This window comes from Balearica regulorum, chromosome 18 (assembly GCF_011004875.1).
Source record: "Balearica regulorum gibbericeps isolate bBalReg1 chromosome 18, bBalReg1.pri, whole genome shotgun sequence".
Classification (NCBI taxonomy): domain Eukaryota; kingdom Metazoa; phylum Chordata; class Aves; order Gruiformes; family Gruidae; genus Balearica; species Balearica regulorum.
This window is the reverse complement of record NC_046201.1, coordinates 5,730,649-5,749,356: the sequence shown is the minus strand read 5'-3', so window position 1 is coordinate 5,749,356 and position 18,708 is coordinate 5,730,649.

The window sequence follows — 18,708 nt, the reverse complement described above, 5'->3', positions numbered from 1 at the left end:
CAAAGGAGCTTAAAACTTCCTTCCCTGCTCCTTCCTTATCGCTCTCCCCAAAGGCAGTAACCAAAGAAATTGGAATCAAGATTAACAACTTTAAAGGGCACACTTAGTGCATATGCCAGCTGATGAAATAAAATGAAAGTTGCTTTTAAGGTGATCAGCAAGGCACCTGCTCAAAGCCCTAGTATGACAAATTAGTTCATGGAACAATTATCCCCTGGGCAGGTAGGAGGTAGCTGCAGCCCCAGAAATTGAAGGCTGGTTTATCTGGTAGTTTCTCCTGCAACACTTGGATTATCAACCAAAGCTTTCACCTTTTCATTGCACTTGTCAGTGTTGGCTATAGGTTGAATACGTTTAAATCTTTTTGTGTTTTAATACTTTTGATCTGTTCTGAACTGCTTGCTGTGGCCCAAGTCTGTCAGTGCTGGTTGTAGTAGACCTGCCAGATTTTTCTCTCGCTTCCTGAGCAGTTGTGCTGTGTCCTTTTCAGCCTACACGCTTCTTTTGGAATTTGTGTGGTCAGAAAAGAGCAGGCTCAGAAGAGGAATACCTTCAACTTTGACATATTTAAGGACTAGTTTATAGATAAGTGATAAGGAACTTGCAAATCGATCAGGATATCATATAGATACCCCAGCCAAAAAGAAAACAAATGAACAAACTAAAGGAGTCCAAACTTAGGTATGTTCTGTAATTAGCATTCTGTATTCATTATTCAATAAAGGATGACTTACACAGGAAAAAACACAGAATAATATAATTAATAGCAAATAGCTAGTACTGAATTCATTGCAGTCTTCCTTCCTCCCTAGGATTTGAATTTCTATATTTCACTCATTCCTTTTATTCTTCCTAAGGAGCTGCTTGACTGACAGCACAGCAACGTATATTCTAAATAGTTAAAAGCTGTTGTCATTACAAGTATCTGCAATGCATTAACAATGAATATCCAGAGCTGTACTGGGCAGGATAGGGGCTGCCCTGTTTCAGGAGCTCTTCCAAGGCTGATAACAAAAAAGGATAATTAAGGCTGAAGTCTGAGTGTCACATACTGCCCTACGAGACAGGTGGAACATTAGCGGCTCAAAACTACATCACTGCAGGTATTGCATCCATAAGGGGTAAGGCACAAGATCACCTAGAGGGAAGAGAGAGGTCTGGAAACAAACAAGCAAAGTCTTGAAGGTTTAGAAGCCCCTTGAGTAAATGAATCGCCTTTTCGGAAGTGTGATTAGCTATCAGAAGAAGACAACCTGAGCAGCAGAATTGTCATCCCTAACCAAATGGACTGTCACGTCATTTAACTTGCTTCTTGCTGGCAGCAGGCACTCTGTCAGAGACGGCAGCCCGAAGAAACAAGAAAAGGGAGAGAAATATCAGACATTTGACAACTGAAATGATGCTTGCTGTATTGCTATTGTCCCTGAATTTTGAAAGGCCAACATCAAAATATTATGACTCTCAAAATGTCATAATTACAGTATCTCAGCTCACGCTTGTCTTCACTCTCTGCCTCAGACCTTATGTTTAATTTCTTTAATGTACTGTAATTACGTCTTCAGTGTGGATCAATTATCTCAGAATAGGGAAACAAATTACCATCATTATCTCCAATTATTCTTTACATTTTCTTTTATCCTTTTTTGGTTTTGGAGCTTCTTTACTAGTGACAAAAATGGAGTTCGTGTTCATGCTCCTTTGTTGTTCTTTGCCTGAATATATATTTGGCAGTAAATCATCTGTCAAGTAAGGAATTGTCCTTCCTTTTGCTGTTGTTATTCCCTAGTTCTCCTTGTCGGGCAACTCATTACTTTCTGCATATTCAAATAGGTTTATTAGAAGTGCAGCTTTCAAATAAGACCAAAGATTGGGAGCAGATAGACTCTCTTTAATTTCTCAGGTTCCTCACTAAAGTACTTACTTCAAATTAGCATACACTATATCCACAAGAATAACATTGGTATCTGCAGGAGTTGAGTTTATTGTGACAGTAATTCACAGGTCAAAGCTCACTTCATCTGCACTGATGTGACAGCTAATGGTTCCTATTACACGAGTGATCCATGAATTATAGAGTAACTTGTTACCATTCCACTACAACTATAAATAAATCTAATTAAATTAGTACTTTGAAAAAAATGCATTAAGCTACAGTTATAGTTAGACTACAATCCACTAAAGCAGAGAAACTCAATTTTTGAATTTCAGCTGCATCTTGTGATTTGATCATCGGGGAAAAGTCGCTATAACACCATGTACAGTGCTTCTGTATTCTGCACTCCCAAAAGGAAAATCAGTTCTTAAAACTCAATCTTGGTAGCTCTTTTCACCTAAGTTATTAACTTTGGTCTCCAGGACAATTTATCTGCATAAGATAAACTAGATTATGTATGTTGCTTGGAATATTGTGAGAAAATTATTTCTTGTGTGATACTGATATATTTTCTGTTTGGATCTCAGCTGGAATCTGTGAATGAAGCCAAGGTATCCAAGCCTTGCAAAATTCCAACTTAGGATATTTTTTTAAGGTGGTGATTTTGCTGTAGGGATCATGTCTTGTTTCTTCTGAATTGGCCAAGCTTACTTCCAAAATGCTGCACCAAAGATCAGGTTTCATACAATAAGAATTTCTACTAAGAAAGACTTATAGTGGTAACTCTCTTGTAAAACAAATCATATATCTCCCTGCCCTCCTCTCTCCATGTTATGAGGTACCTTTCCCCTTCTTATTGCTTTTTCCTCCGTTTCTCACTGTCTCTGCTGCACACCAAGGCAATAAACTACTGAGGTGCGTAAGAAAAAGGCATGTACTTACTTAGTACAGAATTGCATCCAAACCTGGCGGCTGCTTGAAAATAGTAATTTCTATCAACTGTATTTCAAATTAAAATGCTAAAGTGCTGGAGAAATGGGGTGTGGAAAAACTTAATTTGATAGCAATTTACATTTATGGGTTGAGAAAACGACGTCTTTTAAAAATGGGTCCCAGTGTTCAATGCATACCTGTTTTAATTACCCAGGTGTGAAAAATAAAAAAATTATGCTTTTTTGGGAACATTTCAAGGACTGCTGATGTCAACAAATGGCAAGGCAGCAGCAGAACCCCAGATGGTTAGCAGTAGGCTTTTCTCAACCATCTAAACAGATTTACTCAAAACTACTACAAATCCAGAATCCAATACAAAGATTAAAACTATGCTTTCTTGTGCAGCACTTTATTAGCTAGTGTCACAAGGCACGCTTTTAAAACTGAGACAAAGTGTTAGATTTGGGGAAACTATTAACAGCGTTTCTGTTCTTCATCTTTCTCTGATCTATACTCCTCTCTCGCAGGAGAATTTGATATGCAAAATGACAACAAAGTTAACGATGAGCCTGGGCCCAGGCTGTAATGCAGGCATCAAAAGCTGTAGTGATGTGTCAGCTCCTTACTTCCAAAAGTTAACTTCCTACCGGCATTGGTCTGCGCTGCAGCAGAACCCATGAGGTCTCAGCAGAACCAGAGCCACTCTGCAATGCAGGCAAGGCAAGAGGAGAAAGGGTGGGTTTTTTTCTCTTTTATAAAGCTTGTAACTTCTGGTCTAGAATGTTCTTTAGTGAATTATTTACGATGAGAGGCAGAAACCTCATGTTACTCTCCATTGCTTTCTCTTTCTGCACAGGAACTCTTCTCTAAGACAAGAGACTGCTCTACTGTGGGTGGACTTTGGCCCCTGTTATCTTAAGTATAGTATTAACGTGTCTTCATAAATCACCATCCAGTTACAATAAATTCCTTGCAGTTAGACTACGCTTGTGAACACAACAGCATGCTTACAGCAATCTGTATGACAGCTAGCAGAGATGAAATTCTAAAGCTTCTCCAGTATTTCTGAAGAGTATTTTGCCCTCAACCTGCAGTTGAACTGACAGAAACATCAGGGTTGTTTTGAGATCAGTAAATGGTATCTGCAGTAACCTGTTAGGGGAATGAGCAATGCAGGGGGGCTCCACCAAATCTCTCTGATGAACGGTACACTGAAAGGAAATTGCTGGAGTCGGCTTTTAAGGAACACAAACTGCTTCATGGCTCCAGAATGAGGGATGACTGGTGATATCTTTAAATGTCTTTGGCATTCGTTACCTCTCCAGCCAGAAGGGGAGCTACCAGCATTAAAATGACTGTCATATATTAGGGTCATGGCGAACAGTCACGTTAGAGAAGTAAGAGAGAGAACCCAGCAAAACCCAGGCGTAATCTGACAAATCTCTCTAAGATCCTGTTACTTCAGGGATGAATCCAGGTAAAGGCACAAATTTTTCACTAATAACAAGCAAAATATTATTAATAATTGTATGCATTAATGTATTTGAGCTGCCTTTGTTTCCTAGTGCTTGGTAATAAGGTCTGCCAGCCTTTCCGAGGAGGCTGAGGGTGAAGTGTTTGTCTTGGGGAAGTTTCCTGAGAGTAGTTGTCTAATAAACAGCCTGTGCTGGAGGGGAAAACAAGTGATATACGTTGCAGTACAGCAATATAATGAATTAGTTAAAAGCAAACAACCCCCAAAACAGTAGATTGCCAGGGCAGGTCTGTGTCTGCCAAACAATATTTCTGTGCCAACTTTCCAAATGAAGCACAGCCAAAAATAGGAGTGCAATAACTCATCGTGAAGGAAGAAAGCTATTACAAGGGGGATGAAACAGCAGCAGTCTCTCACCAGTGACCCTAGATTACAGGTCTGATTCTCAGCCCTTTAGCTTGTGCAGTAACTTACACCAGCCCTGCAAGCTGTGAAAGGTGTTAATGAGTCAGACAGTCTCGTGCCTCTCTGCGTAAGTGCAGAGTTGGGACAAGTGGTCAAGAAAGAGCTGAACTCGGTGCTTGTTTGGCTAACAGTAATGCTGTCATCAGGGGAGCCAGCAGAAGTAATGGGAATATCTTCCATGTGCTTACAGGTTTAGAGCCTTTGCTCCGTGGGTGACACAGCATTGGCACCATTCCAGTGACGTAAGGAATACCTGAGGTGTTTTACACCACAGGGGCTAAAGTTGTCTAAGGCAAAATAGGGCAGGTGTAAAGGGTGACTTCAGCAGTTTGCTTTCCTGTTCCGAGTCTGCAAGCGTTGCTGGATCTAGTGTCAGCAAATTAAGGTGAAATAGGAGAGACATTGGCCAAATGCAGCTCATTTTAGTCACCCTGCCAAAGCCAGATGTATCCATTCACTTTTTAACAAAGAAATGCCCTGTCATGCCAAACAACTAAAATAAGATTCATCAGCAAGATGAAATTCAACTTATTACATGCCTGAGTACCCATTAGAAGAGGAGAAGGTGATACATGATTGCTGCTTGCAGCACGTGGTTAGTGAGGAAGAAACGCTGGTACTTCAATAGTGGGCAATAATGGCAAACATCTGCTTCATTTGCAGGTTCACAGACATGCAGGATACGTCCTCCGACATCCACACTCAGAACCAGGTCTTTCTTCTCATTGGGTTCCTTTACACCATCTGGATTTACTGAGAAAAGATTTTGCAAGGAAAAAAAAGGTGTGTGTGTGCGCGCATGAGGATCATTATGCAGTTCTCCCTGGTGGGTAATACCCATCTATACACGTGCTGGAAAGGTCACAGCAATTGAAGTATTGAGGGTCTGCTGCAATGTGATACAGCCAGGCTTCTGGGGCCTCTTTGGAAGTTTCACAGTCCTTGCTAGACCTACTGAAATTGGAAACTATTTCACGTATGTGGAAATAGAGGTTACCTTGGAAATTTTAATAGTAATATACTGGAGTTAAAATGAACTTAGATTGCATTTCCTTCTCCTTCCATTCTTTTCTTTTTTTTTTTTTTTTTTTTCCCCAGAGCATTATTTTCCCTTAGTCACAAAGTCACTAATATTGAGCGTTTCACAGATACCCCCTACTTCAGGCGTGAACTGAGAAGAGAGGCCTTATCAGAGAGACAGAGACATTCCTTATTTTGGGGAGGCATTTGAAATGATCCCTTGAACATATGTGTCATGACCAGAGTGCCAAAATTTCAGATGTTTCCCTTGAGTTTAGATTTCTCAGATCAATATACTGAACTCTGAGGCACTGAACACTGTGTATTCTGCTTCTTCCATTGCTTTAAGTAGAAGGGGGTTTTAATCAGCATAAAGAACTGGTGGTTTTATGACCTTGCAGTGAGTAGAGGTCCTCAAAATCCAATCCTTTCTGCAGAGAAAATATACAACTCCTACTCCTCATGATATCCTTTCCCAGGGTATTTCCTAGGTGATGCTACAGCAGGTCTAAACAGGTATCTGGTTCCTTCTGCGCTATTGCAGAGAACAGGTTATAAACACTGGCTGAACTGGTGGCTACCTGGCTGCAGAGGGCTGGATTGCTTCTCTTGATTCATCCCTTGCATGCTATATTCAGTATGAAAACCAACGTGGTTGCCATTTCTTTGGTACATCGTACATCTGGCAGGTACTTTTGTAATTAGGGAATGCTACAAATCATACCCCTGGGCTGCCAACCTGCCAGAAAACATCGAACTACCGTGTGTGTAAAAGCCAACAGCAACCTGCTTAGCCAAAACCACAGAAATTGGCATAGTATTCTCTTGCTTCAGATCTTTACTATTATTTCACATGAGGGTGAGCAAGGTTGGGAGAAATAGTAACAAGCTGCCTATTTCTTTCCATACTTCCTAGTGCAAAATTGCATTTCCAGACTAAGGTCTGGCCTCCGTACCCAGCAGTGTAGGGTGCGGTGTAGGCGCTGCACTGTTCACAATAGCAAACCGGGATCTGTCCTGTTTCTGTTCATAAAGGACTACACCAGCAAATCCCAGTCTAGTCCCTGGGAGCCTGTTCCAGTGTACTTCATTGAAATGCAAAATGGCAGGATAGGGTGTTTTTGTTTTTTTATTTTGTTCCGTGTCTGAGAACAGCAAGGGAGAGCAGGAAGGACGATCCATAAATTGCCAGTAAAATATTAATAGCTCTGGGGCAATATTCTTAGGAACTATCCACATGAATATTGTGGCATTTACTTCCACCAGGGAAAGGAGCAGAGCATCAAAAGGCAGGAAGACTCTGCGTTCCTCCTCCAGCTGTGCCGCTGACTCCTTACAGAGCTGTGGGCTGCTCTCTATAATGCTTCTGTGCTATAAAGATCATGCCCATACTGGATAGTAGGTGACTACAGCTGTAAATCTAAATGCAGCCATTTCACAGTGATGCTGGGACTCTTCTCATGGTTGTAAAGTGATCCGGGACACTTAGGTGTGAAAGGTGCAGTGGCAGCTGTGATGTATTTTTATACATATTTTGCCTTGCAAGGAGTAGGCTAGTCCTAAATAAATGGGAGATACATGAGCAGAATATAAATTACATTAGAGATGGCACAAAACTTGGGCTAAAACCATGAGATGTCTCAACCTGGAACTACCCTGAAGGAGAGGGGATGTGTCATATTGCTGCTCAAGGAATGTCACTTAAAGATGTGTATATGATGATCCTAAGGTTAACCACATTGGTATGCTTAGTTAAATATCTTAAGTGTTTTTCTAGATAAGTACTTTCTTCAGGATCATGGTTAATTGACATGCTTGTATTTAATCTATGACAACATCTTTTATGTCTTCCATGATTCTGTGATCTTTTATAGAGCCTTTGCGAGGTCTTCATCCAAACAGATATGTCCAGTGTGAGTTTATGCAGCATGTTCTGCAACCCAGAACAGAGATTTCCAATTTTCCTTCGTGCCCCCCATCCCCCCGTCTGTATCCCTGCCGTTTAGCCAGCAATGGTAGAGTTAGTACTCATGTAAAATTAAACCTACTTTTACTTAGCAGTCGCTGAAATGCAAATGTGTTCTTAGCTGTCTTTGGAAATGCACCTAAGATATTAGGTAAACACTACAAATTAGATGTAAATGGAATCAGAGAAGCAGCTGTCTCCTTTTTTGCTAGCTGATTAATTTTTTCTGAGTCATAACAATTACATTTCGGCACGTTACGCCCATCAGACTCTTTAAATACCGACCGCAGTGGCTGCGGCTCCTGCCTGCGGATAGGCTGGGGGGGGGGGGGGGGCAGCTCCTTGGCAGTGAATGTGGGTTAATCTCCAAACATTTCAGCGTGCCCTCACCTTAGCAACATGTAGCACTCTCCCCTCGTGAATCTTCTCCGGTCAGATTCTGCCTGCTGCACACAGAAGTCACGATGCGTGGAAACACGCGTGGGCAGTTATTTACCGGCTCTGAAATTCCTGGAGCGAATCTCTCCAGCCCCCCCCAGCCTGTTTCCCAGCCCCGTGGGCTCTGCCAGGCATTTCTTAGCTTCCACTGGCCTCTAGCGGCGCTTCATTCCCAAACCTCCTCCCGGCCGCTCGCCGCGCTCCGAGCGCTGCCCACGCCGCCTGCCCACGGGGGTTCGCCGGGAGCTGGAGTCAGAGCCGGGCTTGAGCCTGGGCGTTGTTGGTTGTGCTGGTTCCTGGTACTCGGGTGGGTTTCTCTGATGAGAAATGCTGTCTCGATGGAGTTGCTTTCCTCCGCTTCTTCCCACTCACCACCCCCTTCCACTGAGATTCCGTCCAGCAAATGGAAAGCTTGAATGTGTGTGTCCACCTCTCCTCCGACTCCTGTTGCACGTAGCCACGTCTGAGCCATCGGTTTGAAGCGCGGCTTCCCAGCTGAGGATACACCTGTTCCCTGATATACGTGTTCCCTAATACACGTGCCAGCACATTCGGTTTTCCTGGTTGCCGTTCATTTCAGTGGAAACAGGACTTTTTTTTGACCAGGCTGTAATAATCGAATTAACATGGATGTCAGCAGTACTATTTAGATGAAATTTAATGGGTTTATCTCGTGCCTCGCGAAAGGGTTGACAGGGCTGCTGCCGCTGCGTGGCATGGCGGCTGGGCACTCAGCTGAGAGCTGTGCAACTGGGGCTCACGGGAGGAGGGACTGCACGAAAGATGTTGTAGCTTGCAAAATGCTTTAGGGCTTTAGTGGGAAAAGATGTTTGCAAATATAAAATATTAACTAGCCTTTGTTTTTAATAAACCTGATTACTCTAAGGGAATGAATCATGTTTGTTATAATGTGACTAAGTTTGTCATATTTCCTGAATTCATTTTATGAGTATCTGTTTTATCCCTCACCTGAATTAGGAGACCAGCTGAATATTTTATAAAATCAGTATTTCTGTAATATTCAAATTATTGTACCAGTATTCCTACAGATGATGCAATACATATAAAAAAATAATAATTCTCAGAAAGCTATTTATTCAATAAACCTAAGCCCAAATTCCACAGAGACTTAGATGTACACTTAACATTTCTCAGGGGAGTAATCCTATTGGATTCGATGTCAATATTTGCATGAGCGAATGTTAACACATTTAGGGCTTTCTCCTTTTCCGATATCTATTTACATAATACTACAACCTTGAATTAATTAGATGACTGATTCTTTGAAAATTTTCTTTATTTCTTCCTTTGAGCTGACTGTGACTAGCCAGCTGTGATTTGGGTTGGCTGGCTGTGATAGCTTAGCTGTGATCTTGATGGTTTGTATCGGGATAAACATACAAACACTTTTAACAAAAATGCTTGCATGAGAGGGTTTTTTTTTTTGTTTGTTTGGTTTTGATTGGTTGGTTTTTTTGTAAAAGCTCACATAGAAAGCAAGGTAAGCCATTAATTTGCCTTTTGTTGAACAAAGGATAAGGTGTTCTCCTATCCTTTATCTGGCTTTCCTGGTGCACATTCTCTGCAGTGGAGACATTCTCTCCCCATATAGGTTTTGTATCCTACCTTAAGCCTTTATTATAGAATTTGTCCTATAGCAATAATGAAATTTTTATATTGGTTGTCTTTCTCTGAAATTCCTTTTCTTGAGTACTGGCAAGAAGTGAGATACACCAGGGTGACTGGTGGAGACTGGTTTAAGGATACAGCGATCAAAATGATCACGGCAGTAGAGAAGCAGGAGGATATTGATATCATCTGGCTTCCAGTACCTGAGGCTGCAGTTTCGTAACCGCTTTAGGGTGATGTAAACACAAACTGCTACTGAGCAGGGGCTGGCACCTGGGTGCTTGTGTGGGCAACTCAGTCCAGGAGCCATCTCAGATGAAACCGATTAAAAATTTTAAAAAAGTAGAAGCAGTGGGGCTGGCTTACAACGGGCATGAAAGTACACCCCAGTTCGGGTGTCCCAAATCACTGTCTGTAGTGGCCCGAAGGCCACGGTCTATGTAGGACCTGGAATCCCAACTTTGCATGCTGTGAATTGTATCCAAGCCAAATAAATGAAGTAGATGGTGCGAGGCCCCTGTTCACTACGGTTTATTTACCTGGGCTCCCTTCATAGTTAACGAAGACAGGATCCTGCACCTCAGAGGCAGGTCAGACCAAGAGCTTAGTTTGGGTGCTCAGACTTCTCAGCTGCGAGGGCCTATCTTTCTTTATTAACTGCAAAGAGGAGCCTAGGGACTTTAACCTCACCAGGCTGGCAGTAGCCCTCATGAATCCCCACTGTCTCTGCATTGCCTCAACTGATGATTTTTCTTTTTTTCCTGTGTCTTGCTACAGCGCAGTCACTATTTGTAATGGAAATAATGCCCTTGGGAACGGCAACAAGTTCTTGCAAGACTTAATACCAGGGATGTGATGGAGATAGGCAACCACAGCACACGAACAGGTACAAGAAAGGAAAAAAACCTAGCCGTGCTACTATGACCATGCTATTTACTCTCCTGCATGGTTGTTTGGATGTGAATATGAAAGATATTTATTATGCCCTTCAGCAAATATTGTTCTCGTCAATATTTACGAGTGTATCAGCTATGGATTAGCAGTATTAATTCTCTCTGGAATAATGATTTCTGTTCTCACTGGTGAGCCTTCAAAAAGAAGATCTTTAACCTTTGCAAGCAGCTTTTCCTACCCTTTTCCCTTCCATGAGAGAAAAAGAGCATCTGAGATTTGATTAAATCTGTGTGTGGGAAATGCAGGGGCAGCCAAAACACCATGAGGCTGCTAGAACAAATTAATCTTTGGTGTAAATCCACATTTCTGGAAAAGGCCTGTGAGCAGAATCTTGCCATGGAAGTCCTTAACTATCCTGTAAAAGCTATGTCTCCTCTATAAAACTGTAGGTCTTTAAAACGTACAGTGGAATTGCACTGTTGTGTACATGGCTCACCCCACTGATGGTCCTCAGTGGTGTGACCCCCGCGCACTAAGGAATGGTGTTTGTCTGAAGTGTCCGTGGTATTCTTAATGTCAGCCTCCAAAATTAACGCTGTCTTCAAAACAAGAAGAAAAAGTCCAGAATCTCTAGTGTTGACTGCAGACCAGTGTCTTCAGTTTTCTTTCTTATTTGCATTTTCAGTGTGCTGCATTTGAAGGGGAATTAAATATAAATATATATCTTGTTATTTAGCCAGCACTTTAGTATGCCAGTGTTAACAGGAAAATACTGCTCAGGAAAGTGCTTGTCTGGATGTGCGTGTGAACTTTTGTCCAACCTTTACAGGTGTTGAGATAGTTTAGGAGAAATAACAGTAATTTCCCTCACGGTTTCATTCCAGTGGTTTATTTCTACAAGTTATGCCATAAGCTTCTTCAGGGGGATCTGAGGAGCCAGATTTATAAAGGGAATGGATAATTTCATTGCAAAGAGACAAAACTCGCATTATGCATGTTAAGTTAAGGGTAAACAAATCTCATGCTTCAGGGCACAAAATGATTTCCTATTGGGCTCAGGAAAGATGTTTTTCTCCATGTAAAGCATTGTACGGCTGGCTAGATATATTACTAAGGGGTTTATTTATTCTTTTGCTGCCCTCTGAAGCATCAGTTTAGGAAGCTTCGTTTTAGGTTATGCTAGAGGCAGGATGCCAGACGTTGTTATAATTTTACTTAGCATCAAGAGCATGCACTATAAACTTCCTGCTCCAGCGGACCTGTGATGCCTGCGGATGCATAATGGAGTCCCTCAAAATCAGGCCAGACTCTCCAACCATGTAATCCAATATTGGTGTGTCCATACAAGGGTGGAGCTGCTACATCCTTGTGCTCAGGCAGAAAGATGTAGGCTCCATCTAACCCATTTGCCTACTAGAATACAACTTTTCTTATCTCCTGCTTCTAGCACACAAGCAGTTAGTGTAGATGCATCAGATTCCCAAGATGTGTTATCAGGGGAGTGGTCTTCCACCATGCCTTGGTGTTTGCCTGCCAGGCACACCTAAATACCCCAACCCAGCTCCCATAGATGGAGCATGCAGAGTTTGGGGTCGGGGCCACGAGCATCCTGCCTGCTCTGTGCAGGATAAGTGCCTGTAGTTGCTACCCAAGAACGCCTACGCACTACCTGGATTCACGCTCTGCCCGTCCTTCTCTGCCAGCAGCAATTCAGCCTGTGACTTCAGCACAAAGATGGGCGGACATAAAAGCAACTTTGAAAGTTCCCACAAGAACTGCCTTTGTATTTGATGCCTGGAGTCAGTTTCCTTTAAGGAAATGGAAAGAGAGAGAAATAACTCTAACAGCCTTAGTAGTTTTTGCTTCTAAGTGGGCAGCCTACATCATTTGGTAGAAACAGAAGGAATCCGAATCTGTGAATGCAGCGAAAGCCACAGGAATTTAGATGTATGCAGTCAGGAAATTCACTGACAGGAAAGGGAAAGCTTTCAGTTAAAACATTCCCATATACCATCTGGGCTCAAATTCAGTTCATGTGTTTGTCATGCTTGTTTTGTAGAAGTCACCTCTTCTCTCTGTGCCTGTGTTTTGCATCTGTAAAATCAGGGTGCCGCCACCACCACCTTTGCCCAATTTAGGATGCAAGCTGCTACGGCCTAGGGCAGTTGCTTTATAATATTTAGTATAAATAGCCACAATGCTTTCCAGACAGAAATTATCTTATTGAGAATAAGGCTGAAACATTTTTTCCTCATTTAAAATGTCTGGGGTTTTGTTGTTGTCTGTCATTTCCCCTTCTCTCTAGCCTGACTGTTATGTTTTTGAAACCTCTGACAGTTCCATGAGTTAATCGCAACCATCAGACTTGGGTACAGCTATTTTATAATGATCTGAATGAATCTGCTGGGGGAGGGGAGGTCTGTCTGTAGATCACTAGCGTTTTGTTTGGGTGACAGATGATGAGTTTGACAGCTTCGTGTCTCAGGGTCTGTCATGGTGATGATCAATCATGTTGAGCTGTAATTGCAGCCTTTAAGATAAACCCACTTTTCGCGAGGGGGCCGGGACCATCTCCATTCCTGCAATCTCGCTGCCACCATTCTGCGACTCAGCCAAGGCTATCTCTTCTCTGCACCGGTTCCTGCAGACGGGATCGCTCAGGCTATGGCTGTGCGACACCTGGAGCAGGGAACGCAGCTCTTGTAGGCATGGCTGAGCTACTTCAGGTGAAAAACGGAGTTTATGGCAACTTAAACTTTACTGCTAGTTTTCCGAGTTCGTGTGGGAGCTGGGGTGTTGATGGGACATCAGTCCATGCTGAAATCTGTGCTGACACATTTTTATGCAGATTGGTTAGGTTAAAGCAAGCTCATGTGTGTCTGGGTGTTCATCCCTTATAGCTTGATGTAAACTTTTTGTTCTCCACATCTCCATTACCACTACAGCAGTCTTCCTAGGGCCCTGTAGACATATTTGGCTTTTGCAGGGATCAGGAGGAGAGTCTGTTTGTTCTGGACTCCTAGCATAGGAGGAGAGGATGTCCTTTGGCACGAGGATGTTGCAGAATGATGACGGAGATGTTTCCTCATGTAGATGATGTCTGGGGGATTTAACACTGTTCATTTCCAAATGTTTGCCTTATAGTTATCCCCACGTTCCACTTGCTGCACAGCAGAACTGGGATGATCTGGAACTGGAAAGGTTTTGGCTTGCGAATGGGAAATTCAGCTGCAAGTAACAGGATTTGCATGCTACAAAGGGAGGGGGCCATGAAATAGCATCAACAGCTGCTTTATTGTGAGGCTGCTAGTGGCTGGAAGAGACACCTTGTTTGAAGGTTAAATGGGTTACATTTTTTTATTTGAAATACATGTATATTCTGCTTGAGTCACTTTTGTTATCATAAAACTACATATATTTTTGTAGAGAAGGTAGAAAGGTATAATTTCCTGACATTTAAAACTTCTGAAGAGCAGCAGATTGCAATTTCAGGGGCACCTTGTCCTTAATAGATACAAATATTGCATCTCCATTGAGAATTGCTCTTCAGATTAGAAATTCAACCCTTAATCTTTCAATCAAACAGCACTAAATAAAAACAGCATTTAACTTTTTCTGTCACTCTTCCCTGAAATACAAGATAAAAAGGAGAAACTCTGTTGCTGGAGCCTGCTCCAGAAATTCCACATTACTTTGTCAAAGCCTTTTAATGTTGTAACATGAGCTTCTGAATTGCAAATAGCTGGGCTTACAAGTAATTAAAGAACTCCTACAACACTTCAACCAAGGACTCATCACCCTGAACAAATGTTACTTTAAAACAGACTGCTGGAGTAAGTAGGAAATTGAGGAATAGGAGACAAGGTCATCCTTGGAGGAGCTGTATCATCATCACTTCCAGCGCAGTTGAGGCCACAGACCCCACCAAGACTGGAACATCCTGGAGCACAGCGTGATATAAGGACCAACTGAAAAATAGGTCCCGCCTGGAGGACCTTGCGGTCCACACTGACAGCAGGACACGGGGGAATTCCCATTGCCGGTTTGTAGGTAGGAAAATGAGACATTCAACAAAACTCATGCTATGAATCTATAGCAGGAATTGTGCTTTCTTCATGAAATTATTGGCATGTTAATCACAAGATCTTGTTTGTTCCTTCTGCTTGTGGTACAATTCTTCCGTATGAAAACAGGGAACTTGTAGCCTCCAGAAAATCGGCTCCTTGCGTATGGGATTAAATGCATCCATCTGTAGATGTCTGTATTTCAACTAGCTGCCTAGGCAAACTGTATAATCAATTGTGGGAACTGGGGACTTGTAAATTTATCTCATCTTAGTCTTTGCTATTAGACTGGACTCCGTAGCAAAAACTTTAAAGTGAAGTTCCCTTCACAACTGCTGAGAGCTGACTTAGAGGTCAGGACTTCCAAGAGCCATTCATTTCTGTGCAAGGCCCCTCTCTTTGAGGCCATGAATTTTGGCATTACTAGCAGTGAGAGATCCTTGCAGTACTTGGCATGAACAAGGAGGCTTTCACGCCTTCCCATAGTAGTTCCTGTTCAGGAATACGAGGTAATGTCTTCTCCACAGTGGTAGAATGAGGCCATAAATGCAGCAGATGTGCCCACCAGGAAATAACTTAAATGCACGGAAATATCAGAAATATAGATGTGGAATGGCAGTTATGGTTAGAGCTCTGCAAATCTTTAGATGTTCCAGCTGCTGCAATAGCTCCTGCAGTTTTGCCACAGCAGAGTAAGCTAAATCAACTGTGACCTGGAGCCACTTTATGCCACAAATCAGGGAGGAACTTGGAGAGGTGCAGAGGCAAGAGTCGCTATGAACTTGTCTGCCTTCAGCATAGCTTGGACAGAGGAGAAAATTGACTGAATACATGTTACCCTTTGTCATGTAATGCTGTGCTGGATTTTTTTGCAGGGAGTTCAGTATCTAAGAAAAATAAGCTTTGAGATGCAAATGTCTCCCAACGTAAAAATTTACCTGAAGAGGGAGGGAAATCATTAGGTCAGAAATGCACTGTCTTTTTCTTCTGCCAAATTTTGACAATAAAGAATTCTTGCAGGAGATGTCAAACCAAATTTGTCTTTGACTTCATTTTGCAAACATATGGAGAATGGTCGGTGTATGATAGGAGCTGTCTGGAAAATGCTATTCCAGGAGGATTAGGAAGCAATGAGCAGTTGTGCCAGGTGGCACATTCGGAGGACATTTGCTAGCAGCTAACATGGATTGCTTGAGGAATCCGTCCCAGGCAGGCAGGAAAGGCGGGTTTGCAGCCCTGCACGGGCTCTGTGACAGTATAGAAAGCTTTGTTTCTTGGTTGATTTTGTCACATATTTCCACCCAGTTAAAATAACAATGAACAAAGCAAGTGGTTTTGAAATACTCATCACAGGATCAGCATTGTAAGAAGCAGTGCAGGCTGCTTTTTATTATTAAAGGAAAGGCTGTCGCAAGTAAAGTGTGACTGAGGCAGGGTAAAGACCCGCTCCCCGGATTTCCAGTCAAGGACAGTATGAGTTCTGAAAACCTATACGTGCAGTCACAACAGGGAGCCTTCAAATTTTATTTATTATTTTCATGATGACTTCACAGGTGAGTGACAAAATCTGCCATTAGAAGCCAGGCCTGCCTCCGCAGTGAGGCCTGTCGTACGGGAGAGGTCTCCAGGAGAGGCCAGGCACCGTCACACTCTCTGGCTCTCTACCAGCCTCACTGTATTTCTGCGGTCTGAGTCCATAAGCCTTATCTTGGGCCCATCTTTAACCTCCCTGGGGCAGGTCTGGCCTCAGCAGGGCCATAGCTTCTGACTTGCTCCTCTAACAAGTGTATTCATTGATTTCTTCTTTTCCTTAACATGATTTTAAAAAGTTAAGACCCTCCAGGGAAGCAGCTGTTCAGTTCTTCCCACTGAAGGAACCCTTTCTTCTAGTTTGTAAGTACACACAGTAATAGCTGTTCCTTGTCAGCACTGAGAGACCTTAAATTAGTGTGGTCTGGATCCTTCTGGGGCTTGCACATCATCAAATGTGCTCTAATTTTTCCTTCTTCAGTATCAGTAGCAAGAAGAGATGGCATAACTGCGGGCTATGTAATAGGCTCTGTGGGCAGACAGATATAGCATCTTTTGTTTTGTTGAGATTTGATTTCCGAAATGGAAAAGTTGTTGGCTCGTCTGAAGATTTATGAAACAAAATACCCAAAAGAAAAATTAGGTAGCTCCTTTGCTCATTTCTTCCTGACTGCTCATCCAGTTCATCGTTGCTGTTGTAACCTCCCTTCAAAGGGCTCTGTTATCTCCACTGGCATCTGCAGAAAGTCCCTGTGCTGCTCACGAGAGCCCTGAGGGTGTTTGTGGGGAATGGGATAGTTACCTCTGCTTCTCCCCTGTGCCAGCAGCTGCCAAACTTCCCACAAAGAGTTTTTACAAAATCAGGAGAAATTCCTTGTCAGTGGCAATGAATTGAAGAAAAATGGCCCTAAAAAGAACCTTTTATCTGAAGTCCCTCTTACTCTGCTGGTTTGGGGCAGAGAAACCAGCACTTGGATGTTCTGGCTAGAGGCATGGAAATTTATTACATCTGCTGTGTACCGTGAGTGCAATTTTCTGGGAGTCTGCTGCGTGCTTAAAACAGTTCCATCTTGGTTTTGCTCCAAATGTGTTGAGAAAAACCCACTCTGCTTTGTCATTGTATATACTTCTGCATCTCACCATCTAAAAATGATTTAAGCTGAAAGGATATGAATTCTGTTTGTGCATGGAAAAAAAAAATAATGGTTTCAACTACTGTGATTTTTGCGAAACAAAGATGACAATAACTTACAAAGTCAGTCTGCCTGGGTTATCTATGGATTTGAGAAATGTTTAAAGCAATGAAATTTAGAGCCATTTTTCCCATCACTTATACCTAAACAAGTGAAGTCAAAGGCAAGTATAAATCAGTGCAGAATCGTACCAAAGCAAGTAGTTTAAGAAAGCGGAAGAGACTGGTAGTTGTCTCAAAGAGAAAATGGCTTTAGATTTAAATTCGTTTAGAAGTTGGTGGGGAGTCGTGGTGGAAAGTTTGTAGTTTTTTTGTTTTACGCCTCTATTCTTTCTTCTTTTTCTTCATCACTGTAGCAACTCTTTAGGAAGCAGTATATACTGTAGATGAAGCTTGCTGAACTAGAGAATGGAGTATTTCCCTGGTGTCTCTGCAAAACTATGGAACAAATTGGACTGGGTATGACAAGCTGCACAGTGTTATTTTAGTTGCTGGCAGATAACTGAATTTCTCCTTCTAGGCATTAAGTGTCACTAGTTCATGTATTAAGAGTCAGATCCTGCTGCTGGCCACAGAAGTGCCAGTGAGGAGGATCTCCAGTGGAGACGCAGCAGCAACTGGAGAAACTCGGGATTTATCGCTGCACCATCCCGAGCAGGGGCTGCCCTTCAGGGCTCTTACATGAGCAAACATGGCAGTTCGTAGCCAAGTAAAAACTTCATTTACTTTTCAAGGCTGTGCGAATTCTCAACTGTTTAATAGAGATGCGACTTACCTGTACAGATCCATGACTGTGATAGAGACAAAGGGCCAGGTTTTTCCATTGTCCTGGACCAGAACAGTTTGGTAGTTAAGCGATACTCTTGTGATTTGGTCATGTGCGTACTGCTTTTTCACTACACGTGTTACGAGTTGTGCAGTTTCTCCAATACCTTGTCTGTGTACTGCAAAAAGAGGGTTATTGTGCCTGGGAAGGAAAGCGCACGGTGACTTTGAGCCAGGGCTGATATTAAGACATCTGGGCTCTTTTCCTGCTGCTGCCATTGATTTCTGGTGTGACCTTGAGCAAGTAATTCTGCACATTGGTATGAGCAAGCCTGTGGGGATGCTGCAAGCCAGCTCCAGACAGTTGTGCAAGGGTAACGGTGCTAATTAGCCCTGGTTTTTTGGACCTGAGTAGCGCCTTGACATAGTACCGTGCAGTGGGCAAAACTGTTTGCGGCAGCTATT